This window comes from Physeter macrocephalus, chromosome 21 (assembly GCF_002837175.3).
Source record: "Physeter macrocephalus isolate SW-GA chromosome 21, ASM283717v5, whole genome shotgun sequence".
NCBI lineage: Eukaryota > Metazoa > Chordata > Mammalia > Artiodactyla > Physeteridae > Physeter > Physeter macrocephalus.
The window spans coordinates 87742562-87759309 of NC_041234.1; the positions used below are offsets into that span (position 1 = coordinate 87742562).

A 16748-nucleotide genomic window follows, 5' to 3' on the forward strand; every position below is an offset into this window, starting at 1 on the left:
TTTAGGTCCTTGTTAAATGTTTCTTGCATTTTCTCTATTCTATTTCCAAGATTTTGGATCATCTTTACTATCATTATTCTGAATTATTTTTCAGATAGACTGCCTATTTCCTCTTCATTTGTTAGGTCTGGTGGGTTTTTACCTTGCTCCTTCATCTGCTGTGTGTTTTTCTGTCTTTTCATTTTGCTTATCTTACTGTGTTTGGGGTCTCCTTTTTGCAGGCTGCAGGTTCGTAGTTCCCTTTGTTTTTGGTGTCTGTCCCCAGTGGCTAAGGTTGGTTCAGTGGGTTGAGTAGGTTTCCTGGTTTAGGGGACTAGTGCCTGTGTTCTGGTGTATGAGGCTGGATCTTGCCTTTCTGGTGGGCAGCTCCACGTCTGTTGGTGTGTTTTGGAGTGTCTGTAGCCTTATTATGATTTTATGCAGCCTCTCTGCTAATGGTAGGGGCTGTGTTCCTGTCTTGCTAGTTGTTGGGCATAGGGTGTCCAGCACTGTAGCTTGCTGGTCGTTGAGTTAAGCTGGGTCTTGGTGTTGAGATGGAGAATTCTGGGAGATTTTCACCATTTGATATTACGTGGAGTGGCAAGGTCTCTTGTGGACCAGTGTCCTGAAGTTTGTTCTCCCACCTTAGAGGCACAGCCCTGACGCCTGCCTGGAGCACCAAGAGCCTTTAATCCACACGGCTATGTATTATTCTTTTCTGATAATTCTTTCAGTGTATCCCTTCAGACTTTGTGCAAAGCGATTCTTTGTTCTGTAACCAGCCGTCAGTCCCCATGACTGTCGTGGCTTTGGCCGCCGGGGCCCCTCCAGAGCTGGCAGCCTCAGTGAGGCTGCCCTCCCCTCAGGCTCCGGGGCAGTTCCATGATGGCAGAGGGAAGAGACCCCGAGCTGGGAGTTCCAGCTCTGCTGGCAACCTTTTACTGTAGAAGTCCAGGTAGTAAATATTTTAGACTTTGTGAGACATATATTCTCTGCCCCAACTATTCAACTCTCCTCTTGTAGCATGAAAGCAGCCATAGACAATACATAACCAAGTGGATGTGGCTGTGTTCCAATAAAACTTTATTTACGAAAACTGGCTGTGGTGAGATTTGGTCCCAGCTATAGCTAGGCAAGTTTTGCTTTAAACCCAAAGCCTTCAGATAATTTGCTGTAAACAGGCAAGGATACATTCAGCATATAACCCAGTTATGCCTTCTTATATGAGCAAACAAGATTTCTGTTCTTCACCCTTCCTCCTTCACCCCTGTACTTGCTTCATAGCCTAAAGGCAATGTAGAATGCTGGTCTAGTGGGAACTCTGCCGCTCTTTAAAAAAGGTGCCACTCTTGAGCTTTTCCTGGGGGTGCCAAACATAAAAGATAAAGGGCACACTAGTTGTCTTTTCTGGAAAAGCAAACTCATTCCTTTTTAAGTGAGTCAGAATGGCATTCCACTCAACATCAGTTGAGCTCCAGGAGGCCCTCACGAACTTCTACAAAAACTGTGTATTCAGAGATGCTTCTGAATATTTCAACCTCATCTATCCTCAGTTACTTGCTCTAGGTCCAGCTGACATTGAAATGTGATGTAGTGAGAAGAGCCTGAGCTCAGATCTCAGCTTTAAGACACAGTAGCTGTGCGACTTCCTTAGTTATCCTTTAATTTGTCTATTTCCCAGTTTCCACATCTGTAAAATGGTAAAATTATCATACCCATTTCACAGAATTTTTATGAATATTAAATAGTATGAAATACATGATGCATGTAGAGCTCTGTACCTATATAGATAGATATTATATATACAGTCTAATAAAAAGGTATAGGAAAATATAGTGATTTTTCTGGAATTAAACACATGGAGAGATTTTATTATAAGCCTATTCCTAGTTATGATTTTACCTCAATTTTTTTTAGTCTATAATTGGATAAATGGTAACTGAAAGGTCTGATTTATGTTATATATATATATGTCTATATATATCTCTCAGAGGTCAGTCATCCAATTCTTGTTTATCTTTGTAACCATGGCAATGACTTCATCTACCATTTGCTATCTGAAGTGTGATACAAAAATATGAAGAATTGACTTCATTTTCCTTCTTCTTTACTGACATAATGATTACCATGGATCTATAACATGTAAGCACAAGCACAAGATGCTGATAGCTCATACATGTGTCCACTTAGTCAGCTTTTTCTTGTGGTACAGCCATAAGTGACACTCTAGACTCCAGTACAGCTGCCTTGGAGACATCTGTCACTGTCCCAAAGGAGGTTGAGCATGAGTGTACTGCTGGACCATCAGCGACAAATTGCAGAAAAGGCATACACATGCTCAAAGTATTAATAAATGACCATCAGCAGGATTTGTTGACCATTTGAGTCCCTGTCAACTCTGAGAAGTTCAGTCGTGTTAAACATGTTGGATTGATTAGCACTGCTTCTACTCAAGAACACGCCATCCTTTTTTTTTTATTTAATAATGTGACTGTTCACCCTCTTGTCTAGGTAATTTTCAAGGATTATATTACAGTTACTTGTTGTTTGTACATAGTCAGAATGTGTTTCTTCAAATGTCAAAATCAGGTTAGTAGAGATGTTTGTCACGGCGCAAGAAATTTCATCAAGTGAAACTAGGCAAGTCAGATTTCTTAAAAGTTGGAAGCTACACAGTTAATTCAGGTCATCAAAGGTTGTACAAAAGTGATGAAAATAAACTGCTATATTTAAACGTCCATTCACATTTTTTTTCTGATTCAAGTGGTTTGTACATCAACTTTTTCTTCTGAGTCAACTTTTAATGTATCTTTGTGCAGTGGCAATATCACAGCTCGTGAAGTTTATCTGAGGCACAATTATTGCGGATTGAAATGTTTAGTGTAATGATTTTTCCCACATAATGTTAATTATTTCTATAATATAATTATGCACTTTGATTTAGGAATTTTAATGAATATTTGAAGGAGAGATGTGACTTGGAAGTTCATTAGCTATGTGGTTTTCAAGGCCTGTTCAGAGGAGGTACAGACTGAACATATAGTTGAAAGAACACTAGTCTTGGAGAAAGGTCATGTGGACTCTATCACCTGGGGTCTGTTTTTCCTAGGCTTCCTCCACTAAATCTTTCTAGGCTGCCATTTTCTCATCTGACAGATGAAGAAATAATACCTATCCTATATTTTTCATGGACTTGGATTTTCAGAGACAGTTACAATTTCAAATATTCTAACACTTTGACAGGACATTCGTCTTAATTTCTGTCTCACAAAGCCCAGTTACATCAAGTGTTGTTGTATAACTAAGGTCGTAGGGAACTAGAAGCTACAATTCAACCTGGCTTTTATGTCTTTCATTTTATGTGCAATTATTATACTCTTTGTCTTTATGGCTTTTAGGCTCAAGATAAAAGCTCCCGAAGCATGAGAATTGAAAAAGCAGTCATTCACATCTCCTAGTAGCCTTCATTTTGTCATTCCTTTTGCAATTTTCCTGGGAAATATGACAGTTTTCAACTCTCACAGAGACCGAAAAGATGATTGAGGGAATCATAGTCTTATAAATTTTTGAGTTGGAAAGATCAGTCCTTTGCTTTCAGGTGAGAGAAAAGAAGTCTTGACACAATTCATTTATAACAGTCCATCCTGTGTCCTTTGTGGAAGAAGAAGAATCAGTAGAAGAAAATGGAGTGAATTATTGGCAGAGATTGCCAAGGGATAGGAAAAATGGCCAGCTGGTCAGTGTTAGGGTTTGCACAGGTACACTAGAGAAAAACAGAAAAGTTGTATCTCCCGTGGATATACAGAATCTGGAAGCAGGAAGCGAGCAAAGGAACTGGGGTTCACATTAAGTATTAAGGGGAACTAGGTAAAGGCCTGTTTGGAAAGGCAATGATACAACTACAACCTACTAATTTAAGAAAGAAAAATCCCATTGAAATATAACGCAATAGGCTTTAATCTCTAGGAATGCATTTCTGAAACATAACTGGACATCAAAACAATTCTTATCCCAACAAAACTTCCTCAGTTTCAGTGGCTGCAAAACTTCGTAGGCTTCAATAGCTGCAGTATAGCAATAGCTATGTTAGAATGAGGTGAAGCAGGACAATTAAATGTAAGGAATGAGTAGAGTCAAGTGGGGGCTGAAAGAAATATATTGTGTCATTGAGGACTACTGTTAAAAAATTAGGACTAACTATAAATGCAGGGAAATTACGCTGGTGATGTACAGAGGTAAGTAGAAGTTTCTCATCTGCAAAAAGCATCTTTCTGACTAAGAAAAGTTCTTTGTGGTGGTAACATTACCAAATGGTATTTTTATATATGCCAGTGTACCTATGGCAATGAAGATGTGGTAGTTCATCAATTACTTGATTATGATTTTCTTTTATTTCTTATCAGCTGGGTGATCATTTATTTATTCAACACATATTTATTGAGTCATATATTTGATATAATATAAAAATACAGATGAATATGACAGTCACTTGCCATTGAACTTTTCAGCCATATACACATAATTTTATGTACACATATAAAATTGAAATTCACTTATGAGACATTTTATCTTTGAAAATAGATGAAGAAAAAACCAAGATGACTAAGTTAAAAATAATCAGGAAGTTGTCTTTGACATTTTTTGTCAGATAGTTATCTTGGAAACTCTGTATTTCAAAAAGTCATATTACTTTTCCTATCTCTGTGGAAGACAGAGAGAGTGCTTTATATGATTTTCCATAAAAATTCAAAGTTTACTCTGGCTATGTTTTGTTGTATGAATCTCTTAGGTACAAATACTTTGCTCTTTGTAATAATGGTTGTTTACCTTGCTGTAAGCAAAAAAATCTGCTTGAATGTTTTTTCATTGATTTTGTTTTTCTGCACACCTTCCATTTGTAATGAATCATAATGCTTATGTTGTACCAAAATGGACAGGATTGGCAATCTGATTTATATACACTAGACTATTTCTATTGACAAAACAAATAGGACAATAGAACTAGAATGCTAGAAGGAAATTCGAAATGTTATCAATTTACTTGAGCTACAGTCCATACCTATTTAAAAAATGGATAAATCTCTAACCATTTTAAGACTATTCAATAAAAAATTTCCTACAATTCCCTTTTGTTATATTTGCCTAACATTTGTTGCTGACTTCATCAATTATATAACTAAGTAAAACATGCAACCCCAAATGTTTTTCTCTCATATTGTAATGGTATGTATTTAAGTAAATGGGATAAAGTAGAGTGCTAACAGGCAGCATTTCCCCATTGTTGAAGATGATTTTAGAGTTTGCAACTGTAAAGAGATTCAACCTTCTCCCTGAACAAGCTGGGGTCAATGTACTTTTTACTTAATAACCATCAGTTAGCATCAAGAGATCATGCTGAAACAACAGCAACTCAGTAAGATTCTTCTGCCAAGCCACTATGGCAGAGTCATCATAATCACATTTATCTAGTGCAGGATAAAGAACACCAAGATCAAACCGCAAAGCAAAAAGTGTAATCAGGAACTGGGCCAAAATACCAGGTTATTGAAAAGAGAAGTTAGAAATCAAGGTATAGTAAGCAGGAGGTAAGGATATTAGATGCACATTCCCAAATTGAAGTTAAGACAGGTAAGAATCTTAAGCTGGGAGGAAAAAGAATTAGAGAAGCGGGTTGTCAACAGAAAATGAGGTCTGAAAATGTGAGGTAGTGGTGGTTTTGATGAAGGCAGCATTATTTCCTCTATCTTGACCTTGCATTTCAGATTATCCTCAGCATACTCCTCAGCATACTAACCATCTTCCCTTCAGAATTCAGGCAGAGTCCAAAGTGGCAAAACCTCCTGCTTGCCTGATCAAATAATTGGCAAGCTAAACCATGTGACACATATACATTTGCAATCACCTAATTTGGTGAAATGTAAAGTTTAGTATCATTTGGCACTGGTATCTAGACATAGCCAAGTCTATTTCTATGATATGTCAAACAGAAGGAGAATAATTATTTGAAGTGAATTAATCCCTGGGAGTTCTTCTAACTATCTGTATTTTGGGGATTATGTAATCTAGGTACCTGAATTGTATCCTGAGGCCTATAATTGGTAAATCAAATACAATTTAGCATATAAGAGTACTGAGAATTGAAAATGTTTCTATTAGTATTCAGAGAGGTGATACTTAGGCCCTTTCTAAGTTGATATCAGAAATGTTAAAAAAGGAAAATTCAGTCAATCAGTTCATTAAAGATTCACACCCAAAGGATACATGTTGACACTTGAAGCTTAAAGATACATAATCTTTTTGCTAAATGTTGACTTTTGTCTTTAAAAAGGAATTTAACTTCTAAAGAAAGATTAAGATATTCAGGGGCTTAATAGATCTAAAAATTTTAAATAAATTTGTTTTTCTTTTTATCACAAGAATGCCAGTACATAAATAAATAAATGGTGATGTGTTTTCCTTCTATTGAGGGTTAAACCAGTATTTTATTAATATAACTTTTGGGGTTAATGGATACATACGAATCTTGTTTGGTAAAAGTTGAGGCAAAGGTATATGAGTTTTGAATGATTTAATGTCACCTTAATCTGTCATTTTTAGACTCTTAATCTTCTTATTTATTCATCTGAAAAATTTTTGTCTACTGAGGCAGTTTCATATACTATAAAAATAAAACTGAGCCAGGTGGTCTGTGTTCTGTTTTTATATTCCCCCACCTATTAGCATTGTGACTCTGGATAAGTCAACTAACTGTTCAGAGCTTCATTTTACTCATTTATTAAATTGGAATAATAATTTTAAAGTGTCAATTTCTGTGTCAAATGGAGATGATAATAATAGAAAAGTTTTTTTTTTCAAATTTTCAGTGGTAGTATTGTTGCTATTTTATTCTTAGGAGTTTAAAGTGAAGATTTTCCTTCTTTTACTAATGTGTTGGTAATATGGCAATTATTGACTGAGAGAGGGGAATTAATTACTAGAGACTAGTGTATCATGTCAGTTTCTATAAAATATATATAATTCATAGACAAGTAAGTAATGTAATATTGCAAAGTATTTGCTGGACTACCTAGATCCTAGATGAAAATACAACTTAAGTGGGTCTATAACTGATTAAGTTCTAGATCTAAAGAAAGCCAATTAAAGAATTGGTATTAACTTGGAGAAAGAGGTTTCTTTTTTTTGAGGTACGCGGGCCTCTCACTGTTGTGGCCTCTCCCGTTGCGGAGCACAGGCTCTGGACGCGCAGGCTCAGCGGCCATGGCTCACGGCCCCAGCCGCTCCGCGGCATGTGGGATCTTCCCGGACCGGGTCACGAACCCGTGTCCCCTGCATTGGCAGGCAGACTCTCAACCACTGCGCCACCAGGGAAGCCCCAGGGAAGCCCCTAGAGGTTTCTTTTAAGATAAGTCTATTATTGGTTCTGTCCCATGCAGTTTTTATTAGTGACTTGGATGGGGATATTCATGACATGATAATAAAATATGTGGAGAGATAACTCAGATTCAGGATCTCTAGAGGTCAGGAGCATCTAGAAAAACTGGCTGAAACTATTAAAATGAAATTTGGAAAAGATCTTTGATTTGTTTCTCAGTCATAGCTTTTTAAGTATAGGATGAGTATGACATAGCTAAAGCGTAGCTGGCGTGAAAAGGTCTGGGTGTTTGCACTGACTATAGATACTGAGTAATGAGGTAGGTTAGGAGAGCTAATATGAAGAACCTAAGAATATCAGAGTTCCTTGAAGTCCAGGAACACTTAGGGGAATAGTGTAGTAGGGTTACCTTTCCACTGCATAATGTTACAAATGGATGAAGACTAACTCTGCTTCTTTCTGCTATCTTTTCTCTCTCCCGGTATTTCTACACTAGGGTTGACAGAAAGACTGGCATAAGACTCAGGAGAAGTTTGAGGGAACCACACCAAGCTTAATGAATGTCAGAAAATATGGTCATTTTTATTATGTGAGACGTATATAACATATATTAATAAAGTTTGCGTTCCTTGATTGGAACATTAAATCTCATCAGATATGGGATTTTATTATGTAAGCAACTGATGTCTGCTAAAAAACAAAAACAAGTAGCAGGCTCATGTAATTCTGAGAAAAAAGATTCTATTGCATCCTCTTCGTCTTAAAAGAGGCATTAGTTATTGTTGATTTTACCTTGTCTTCTGTATTAGTCAGGGTTCTCCAGAGAAAACAGAGCCATAAAACATATGGTTTATTTTAAAGAATTGTAGTGGTACAAGTTCAAAATCCACAGGGTAGGTTGGTGGGCTGGAGACTCAGGGAAGAGTTGTAATATGAGTCCAAAAGCCAAATTCTGCTGGCAGAATTCCTTCTTGAGATGAATTACAATTGAGATGAATGCTAAGAACTATATAGTGCTTTGGAATCATATGACGAAAACACACAGTCTGAATGGTTCAAAAATGACATTTGAGCTACAGTGGATGATTAGAAGTTAACTAGGTAAAAGGAGAACTAGCATGTGTTACCAGCTGTATTGGGAGGGAGTGTGGTGAATATGAAGGTCTGAGAGAAGGCCAGTGCTGATGGAAAGAAAGAATAACAGAGAACATGATTCAAACAAGAATGTAGATTAGGGATGGGTCGTGGGAAGTCTTGATAAGCACTTTAAGGAATTTTGCCTTTACCATAAGTGTTAAGGAAAACACTAAAGATTTTTAAGCAAGGGAAATGCATCATTAGATTTTCTTTCAAACACCTCATTCTAAGTAGGCTGGAGGGAGAGCAGAATGGATGAGGATTAGACCAATTAATAAGTTATTACTTTTCCGGGCAAGGGAAGATGGAACCACAGACTACAGAGGTAATGGAAGAGACAGAAATAAGTAGATGTATTGTAGAGATATTTAAGTGGACTCAATGATGGACTCGATATATGGGGTGAGGGAGAGAGAGAGTGCTAAACTGAATGGATAGTGATATCATTTGGGGGTATAACACACATGAATAGGACTAGGTTGAGGAGAAAAAAAGGGAGTATATCATGAATTTGTTTTTATTTTTGAGGTGCCATTGAGACATCTAAACAAGCTATAAACTAAATAGCTAGATATACTGGCTTTGAGCACAGAGAAGAGATTTGTTCTAGAGACAAAATTTTGAGTAATAATAATTTTTTCCATAGGTAGAAAAATTTCAACAGTTTTGCGCTCTTTATTTTTTAATTTAATTTAATTTAATTTTACTTTTTTGGTCTCAGGGAGGTTGTATCTGAATGGGTAGACAACCAGGCAATAAATAGTACATCCTATAATATCAGAGAGTGATAGTGCAGTAAAAAATAAAACCAGTATATACATTTTAAAATGTTTTTATTGAAATATAGTTGATTTACAATGTTGTATTATTTTCATGTGTACAGCAAAGTAATTCATATATATATATTATATATATAATATGTAATATATACTTTTTTAGATTATTTTCCATTATAGGTTATTACAAGATATTAAGTATAGTCCCCTGTGTTATACAGTAGGTCATTGTTGGTTGTATATTTTATATAGTAGTGTGTATATTTTAATCCTAAAGTCCTAATTTATCCCTCCCCCCTTTCCCCTTTGGTAACCAAAAAGTTTCTTTTCTATGTCTGTGAGTCTACTTCTTTTGTAAATAAGTTCATTTGTATCATTTTTTTAGATTCCACATATAAGCAATATTATATGATGTTTGTCTTTTTCTGTCTGACTTATTTCACTTAGTATGATATTCTCTAGATGGATCTATGTTGCTGCAAATGACATTATTTCATTCTTTTTTTGTGGCTGAGTAAGATTCCATTGTGTATATATACCACATCTTCTTTATCCATTCATCTGTTGATAGACACTTAGGTTGCTTCCATGTCTTGGCTATTTTAAATAGTGCTGCTATGAACGTTGAGGTGAATGTATTTCTTGAATTACAGTTTTCTCTGGATATATGCCCAGTAGTGGGATTGCTGGATCATATGGTAGCTCCAGTTTTAGTTTTTTAAGGAACCTCCCTACTGTTCTCCATTGTGGCTGCACTAAATTACATTCCCAACAACATTGGAGGGGGGTTCCTTTTCCTCCACACCCACTCCAGGATTTATTATTTGTAGACTTTTTGATGATGGCCATTCTGACTGGTGTGAGATGATACCTCATTGGAGTTTTGACTTGCATTTCTCTAATAATTAATGATGTTGAGCATCTTTTCATGTGCCTTTTGGCCATCTGTATGTCCTCTTTGGAGAAATGTCTGTTTAGGTCTTCTGCCCATTTTTCGATTGGGTTGTTTGTTTTTTTTTTTTTATATTGAGCTGTATGAGCTGTTTGTGTATTTGGGGGATCAATCCCTTGTCTCTTGCCTCATTTGAAAATATTTTCTCCCATTCCATTTTTTGTCTTTTCGTTTTGTTTATGGTTTCCTTTGCTGTGCAAAAGCTTATAAGTTTCATTAGGTCCCATTTGTGGTTTTTTTGGTTTGTTTTTATGTCCATCACTCTAGGAGACAAATCCAAACAAATTGTTGTGATTTATGTCAAAGAATTTTCTGTGTATGTTTTCCTCTAAGAATTTTATAGTATCCAGTCTTACATGTAGGTCTTTAATCCATTTGGAGTTTATTTTTGTATATGGTATTAGAGAATGTTCTAATTTCATTCTTTTACATGTAGCTGTCCTGTTTTCCCAGCACCACTTGTTGAAGAGACTGTCTTTTCTCCATTGTATATCCTTGCCTCCTTTGTTGTAGACTAATTGACCATAAGTGCGTGGGTTTACTTCTGGGCTTTCTATCCTTTTCCATTGATCTATCTGTCTGTTTTTGTGCCAGTACCATACTGTTTTGATTACTGTAGCTTTGTAGTATAGTCAAGTCAGGGAGCCTTATTCCTCCAGCTGTGTTCTTCTTTCTCAAGATTGCTTTGGCTATTTGGGGTCTGTTGTGTTTCCATACAAATTTAAAAAATTTTAGATGACAATACTACCTAAGGCAATCTATAGTTTCAATGCAATCTCTATCAAATTACCAATGGCATTTTTCACAGAGAAAATACATAATGATAAATAACTATAATGACCTTAGTAAACATTTTAAAGAAATTTGTATATTATTCACCACAAAATCATATACTTTTGAACACAGAGTTAGTACACAGAAATGGCTTCCATATTTATTCAGCTTACTAACACTCCTTGGTGCATGGGGTCTCAGGACCACAGTGGGAAACCACTGAATAAAAATATGTTCTTCAGAGAGCTTAAAGTTCAAATACATGTCATGAACAAATGAGGAGGCAGGAACTCATGAACTCTGGGTTTTGGGGAAGAGGCCAAAACAAAGGCCATGGGTGAAGTCTCTCCTGAACAAGAGTGCAACATGTTGGCCTCTAAATGGTATCCTCACTTTCTTCTGCTTGGACTGGGAAATCTTGTCAAACCTCCTCTTCTCCTAGATGATTAAAATGTATGGACATGATTATAGTCTGATGAACAACCTAACCTTCTAGATCCTTTCACTCAATAATCTCAACTTTTCATTAGTTATCTGTTTTAGCAGGAGTGGGTTTGGGGAAGTCCTGGCAGACTTGACATGGGGAGATCGAATGAGGAAACCAGTCATGTCGCGTCATATATTCCATTTACAATTCTTGGTCTTCTAAGGCATTTGTAAGCTCTTTATAAAACTGTATACTCTTTCCATCTCCTTCATTCACTCAACCACTGCCGTTGAGTCTACAGAATAGAATTCAGGATGACAGACATTTTGGTTAGCCAGTTAGAGCTGAATCTGGAATAGATACAAGGTATATGTGTTTAAAATACTTTTGTTCACTGATCAGGCCAAAATTAAGCATGTGAAAGACACTTTTGTGGATTCTGGGAATATAGGCATTGTCTTTGGGCACAAGGAGTCTAGAAAGAGAGATGAATATGTCAAGAAAGTAATTGTATGCCTCAGTTACTTCATTAAAAAATATTTATTGAACACCTACTATTTGCCAGGCACCATGTTATTCCACAAGGACATAGGTATAGTGACGAGTAAGACAGGCATGGTTCTCATCCTTATAGAACTTGGAATATAGCACGCTATCCTAGAAACCTCTTGTGTACTGAGGAGAGTTCTAAAATTAAAGAGATGTACACATAACAACAGCTAAGCAGTAAATGGCTTGCCTGTTTATTGCCTATGTGTGTGTAACATCTTCCTTACTACTAAAAATATAAATTTGTTGACACATGCATCCATCCATTCCTCTTTCTTATTAAAACAGAAGCATCTCTAAAACTACCTCACCATGTAGTGCAGCCTCTTTTTTTGGAGAAAAAATAGACTCTGTTGCTCTCAATGCCTATTGGCAAGGAATAGAAGGTAGAAGTAAGGAAAGAACTGTGCTCCTTAGGCTGTTATCACCTAATCCTGAGTTTTTACAGGTAATGGTTGATGTGCTTAAGAGAATAGATAAGAACTGTCAGTAAGAGGAGGCTATACTATCTATCAAACTAAAAGTGTGAATATTATTAGTAGGTAAGTGATTTAGCTCCTCTTGGGCTTTCACCTCTATTTAGAGTATGATTATTTGGTGCAAAGCAAAACATAATGATTGAAACAGTAAGGTGGGGTTTCTTAAACAATCTACTGATGTATGTTTGAGTTCTTAACTTTGGAATCAGAAGCATTCTAGATGAGATGCATAATACTGAGGGCAAAAAGACAGGGTTAGTAAACTTATGGTACTAGTTAAAATGGCACTTTGTAAAGGTTAAATCATGGTTGAACTGCTTATGTCTTGTTAATTTGGTAATGTTCTAGACCTATTTGAGGGCCAGTGAAAGCCAGAGCTTTGAGAGTGGGACAGCTCAAAACCATTGTGACTTGAATTGATAGATGCTATGAATCAGTCATTAATTTTACTATCAAGGCTCATCATAGTGGCAGGCCTCTCTGATATGGCATGATTTGAATTCAGGTCACCACCAAAAGGCCTCCCAAATACTTTTGACATCCCCAAATCCTGAAAGGTCAACTTTAAGTGAACTAGCACAATGGAATGTTTTTCTCCTCATTATTAGATGGGAACAAAACCGAGGGGAATGGGAATTTAAATGGGATGGAATGGAGGAAAGAGAAAAATTTTGAGTGGGAAGCAACGTCAAGAGGGATAAAGCAGTTTACAGGGCTATAGTGGGGGGATCTTTGAACAACATTGTCAAATCATAGAGTGCTAATTGGGAGTGGCTAAAAGGCATCATGAAATGACTTGGTAATGAGAAGGATGGCAACTAGGAACTAGGGTAAAATTGCAGAAATTGTCATATTAAAGTCAAACATCTATGGTTTTGCAGTAGGTACATGATTCAAAATTTGTTTTTCTCTGTGTGTTTGAATGGTTACATTCTTTCCAAGTGGTATCAAATATATGTAATTTTACCAAAAGTAAGTACACGGCATCTTCTCTCTCCTGACCTTAGGATCTCAGAAAACAAATTTTGTGATAATTGCTGTTTCTCAGGATAGAGGGTAAACATATATCTTGCCAAACACACCCTTGAAAAGATCTTTTAAGGACATTTGTTAGGCAGTCCTGAAGCAATCTGTTCTCCTTGAACTCGGGGACAGAACTGAGGCCATCAAATATTTTATTCTCAGTGTCATTTGGGCATCATGCCTGGCCTTCTATTGTAATAATATAAGGACATAGAAAATAATCACCATTTTAAGTCATGGAATACATGTGAGTTTATCCCTATAATACCTCTATTTCATTGCTTTGTCTGGTAAATGTCATACTTTAGATCTGGTGGCATTTTCTTTGCATGTTGCTTCTCCAGAATATATAGCGTATTTTTAAAGAATGCCTGGATTGAAAATTCTTTCATTGATAAGAGACAGTAAGCAGTGTATTACAGGGTACAACAATTCTATAGTGTGCCCATTGTGGTGAATGTAATAAAGAAGGATTTTGTAAAGCTATTGATATCTAATTATGCTTCATCAGAGCCTACAAATTGTCCACACAGCTCTGGCACTTATGCTGAAAAGCCAGCTAAACAGTTACAAATGCCAAGAAAATTAAAGCCTTCTGTCTTAGGAACACACACATGGAGTCCATATGTTGGAAAAATTGGTCTGAGCTTTGTTTATTATAATCAGTTACTTTGTAACACTTAAACATGGGATTTAGGAAGGATTGTGAAGCAACTAAGCCAAGCATTTCTCATAAAATTAATTGATAAATATCTTTATGGATTTTTTAAGGAAAAGACAAATTTTACTTAAGGGTTTACAAAGCTAGTATTGACAACAGTGTTCCTCCCTCTCTCTCTCTCTCTCTCTCCCCCTCTCTCTCTCCCTCTCTTCCCCTGTGGGTATCAGAAAGTTTTTATTTTTTTCCAACATTACTGATACTTTTTTTACCCTCAACAATTTTTAAATATACATTACAGTATTGCTAACTATATGCACATTGTTGTACAGCAGATCTGTAGAACATTTTTTTCTTGCATGACTGAAACCCACTGAACAACAACTCCCCATTTTCACCTCCCCCCAGCTCCTGGCAACCACCAACCTACGTCCTGTTTCTATGAGTTTGATTATTTTAGATATCTCATATAAGTGGTATTATGAAGTATTTGTCTTTTGTGTTTGGCTTTTTTCACTTAGAATAATGTCTTCAAGGTTCATCCATGTTGTAGCATATGACAGGATTTTCTTTTTTTTAAGGCTAAATAACATTCCATTGTCTGTATATTCCACATTTCCTTTATTCAGTCATCCATTGATGGACATTTAGATTGTTTCCACATCTTGCTATTATGAATAATGCTGCAAATGATCATGGGTGTGCAAAAAAATACTATTCAAGATCCTGATTTCAATTCCTTTGGGTATATACCAAGAAGTGGTCTGGCTAGGTCATATGGTAGTTCTATTTTTAATTTTTTGAAGAAACTCCATGCTGTTTTCTGTAGGGGCTGCACTAATTTGCAATCCCACTAACAGTATGCAAGTGTTCCTGTTACTCCATATTCTCCCCAACAATTGTTATTTCCTGTTTTATTTTTATTTTTTTGAAAATGGTCATCCTAATGGGTTTGGGGTAATATTTCACTGTGGTTTTGGTTTGCATTTCCCTGATGAGTAGTGATGTTGAACATTTTTTCACATGATTTTGGTCATTTGTATATCTTTGAAGAAATGTTGTTCGAGTCCTTTGTCCATTTTTTAATTGGATTATTTATTTGTTTGTTGTTGTTGTTATTGAGCTGTAGGAGTTCTTATATATTCTGGATATTAACCCTCATCTGATATATGTTTCATAAACATTTGTTTTCTTTCTATATGTTGCTTTTTCACTCTGTTTATTGTTTCTTTGCTGTGCAGAAGTTTTAAAATTTGACATAATCTTATTTTTCTATTTTTGATTTTGTTACCTGTGTTTATGGTGTCATACCCAAGAAATCATTGCCAAGGCTAATTTTATGAAGATTTTCCCCTATGTTTTCTTCTAGGAGTTTTATAATTTCAGGTCTTATGCTTCAGTCTAATCTATTTTGAGTTTATTTTTCGTGTGGTGTAAAATAAGGGTCCATCTTCATTCTTTGGCGTAGAAATATCCAGTTTTCCCAACACCATTTGTTGGAGAGACAATCCTTTCCTCACTGTATATATAGACTTAACACCCTTGTCAAAGATCATTTGACCATATACATGAGGGCTTATTTCTGAGCTCTCTATTCTGTTCCATCAATATATATATCTGCCTTTATGCCAGTACCATTCTTTTTTTTCCCTCCCATTTTTATTAAGATATAATTGACATACAGTACTGTATAAGTTGTACAGCATAATGATTTAACTTAAATATATCTTGAAATGATTACCAGAATAAATGTAGTTAACATCCATCATCTCATATAGATACAAAAAAGAAGAAAAAGAAAAAAAATCCTTGTTATTAGAACTTAGTATTTTCTTTCTCAACAACTTACATGCATATTATACAGCCATGTTAACTATAGTCATCATGTTGTACATTACATCCCTAGTATTTGTTTATCATAACTAGAAGCTTGTACCTTTTGATTACCTTCACCCCATTCCAAATCTCTGTTAACCACAAATCTGATATATTTTTCTATTAATTTGGTACTTTTAAAGATTCCACATATAAGTGAGATCACATAGTATTTGTCTTTCTCTATCTTATCTCACTTAGCACAATGCCTTCCAAGTCCATTCATGTTGTTGCAACTGGCAGTATTTCCTAATTTTTATGGCTGAATAATATTCCAAATGGAATATTATCATACTGTTTTGATTACTATAGCTTTGTAATATGTTTTGAAATCATGATGTGTAAGATCTCCAAATTTGTTGTAATTTTTCAAGATTGTTTTGGATATTTGGGGTCCTTTGAGATTCCACATGAATTTTAGGATTTTTTCTATTTCTACAAAAATGCCACTGGGGTTTTGATAAGGATTGCATTGAACCTGTAGATTGCTTTGTGTACTGTGCACATTTTAATAATATTAAGTCTTCCAATCCATGAACACAGGATATCTTTTCATTTATTTCTATCTTTAATTTCTTTCAGCAATGGTTTAATTTTTCAGGGTGCAATCTTTTGCCTCCTTGGTTAAGTTTATTTCAAAGTATTTTATTCTTTTTGATGCTATTGTAAATGGGATTATTTTCTTAAAATGCTTTTTGGATAGTTCATTGTCAATATATAAAAATGCAGCTGATTTTTGAGTATTGA

The 16748-nt window shown here is 35.7% G+C and overlaps 1 pseudogene; it reads left to right on the forward strand.

The window, feature by feature from the left end:
* The first annotated feature begins 2786 nt into the window (after positions 1 to 2786).
* On the forward strand, positions 2787 to 2910 carry LOC112066161 (uncharacterized; annotated as a pseudogene).
* The last annotated feature ends 13838 nt before the right edge of the window (positions 2911 to 16748 follow it).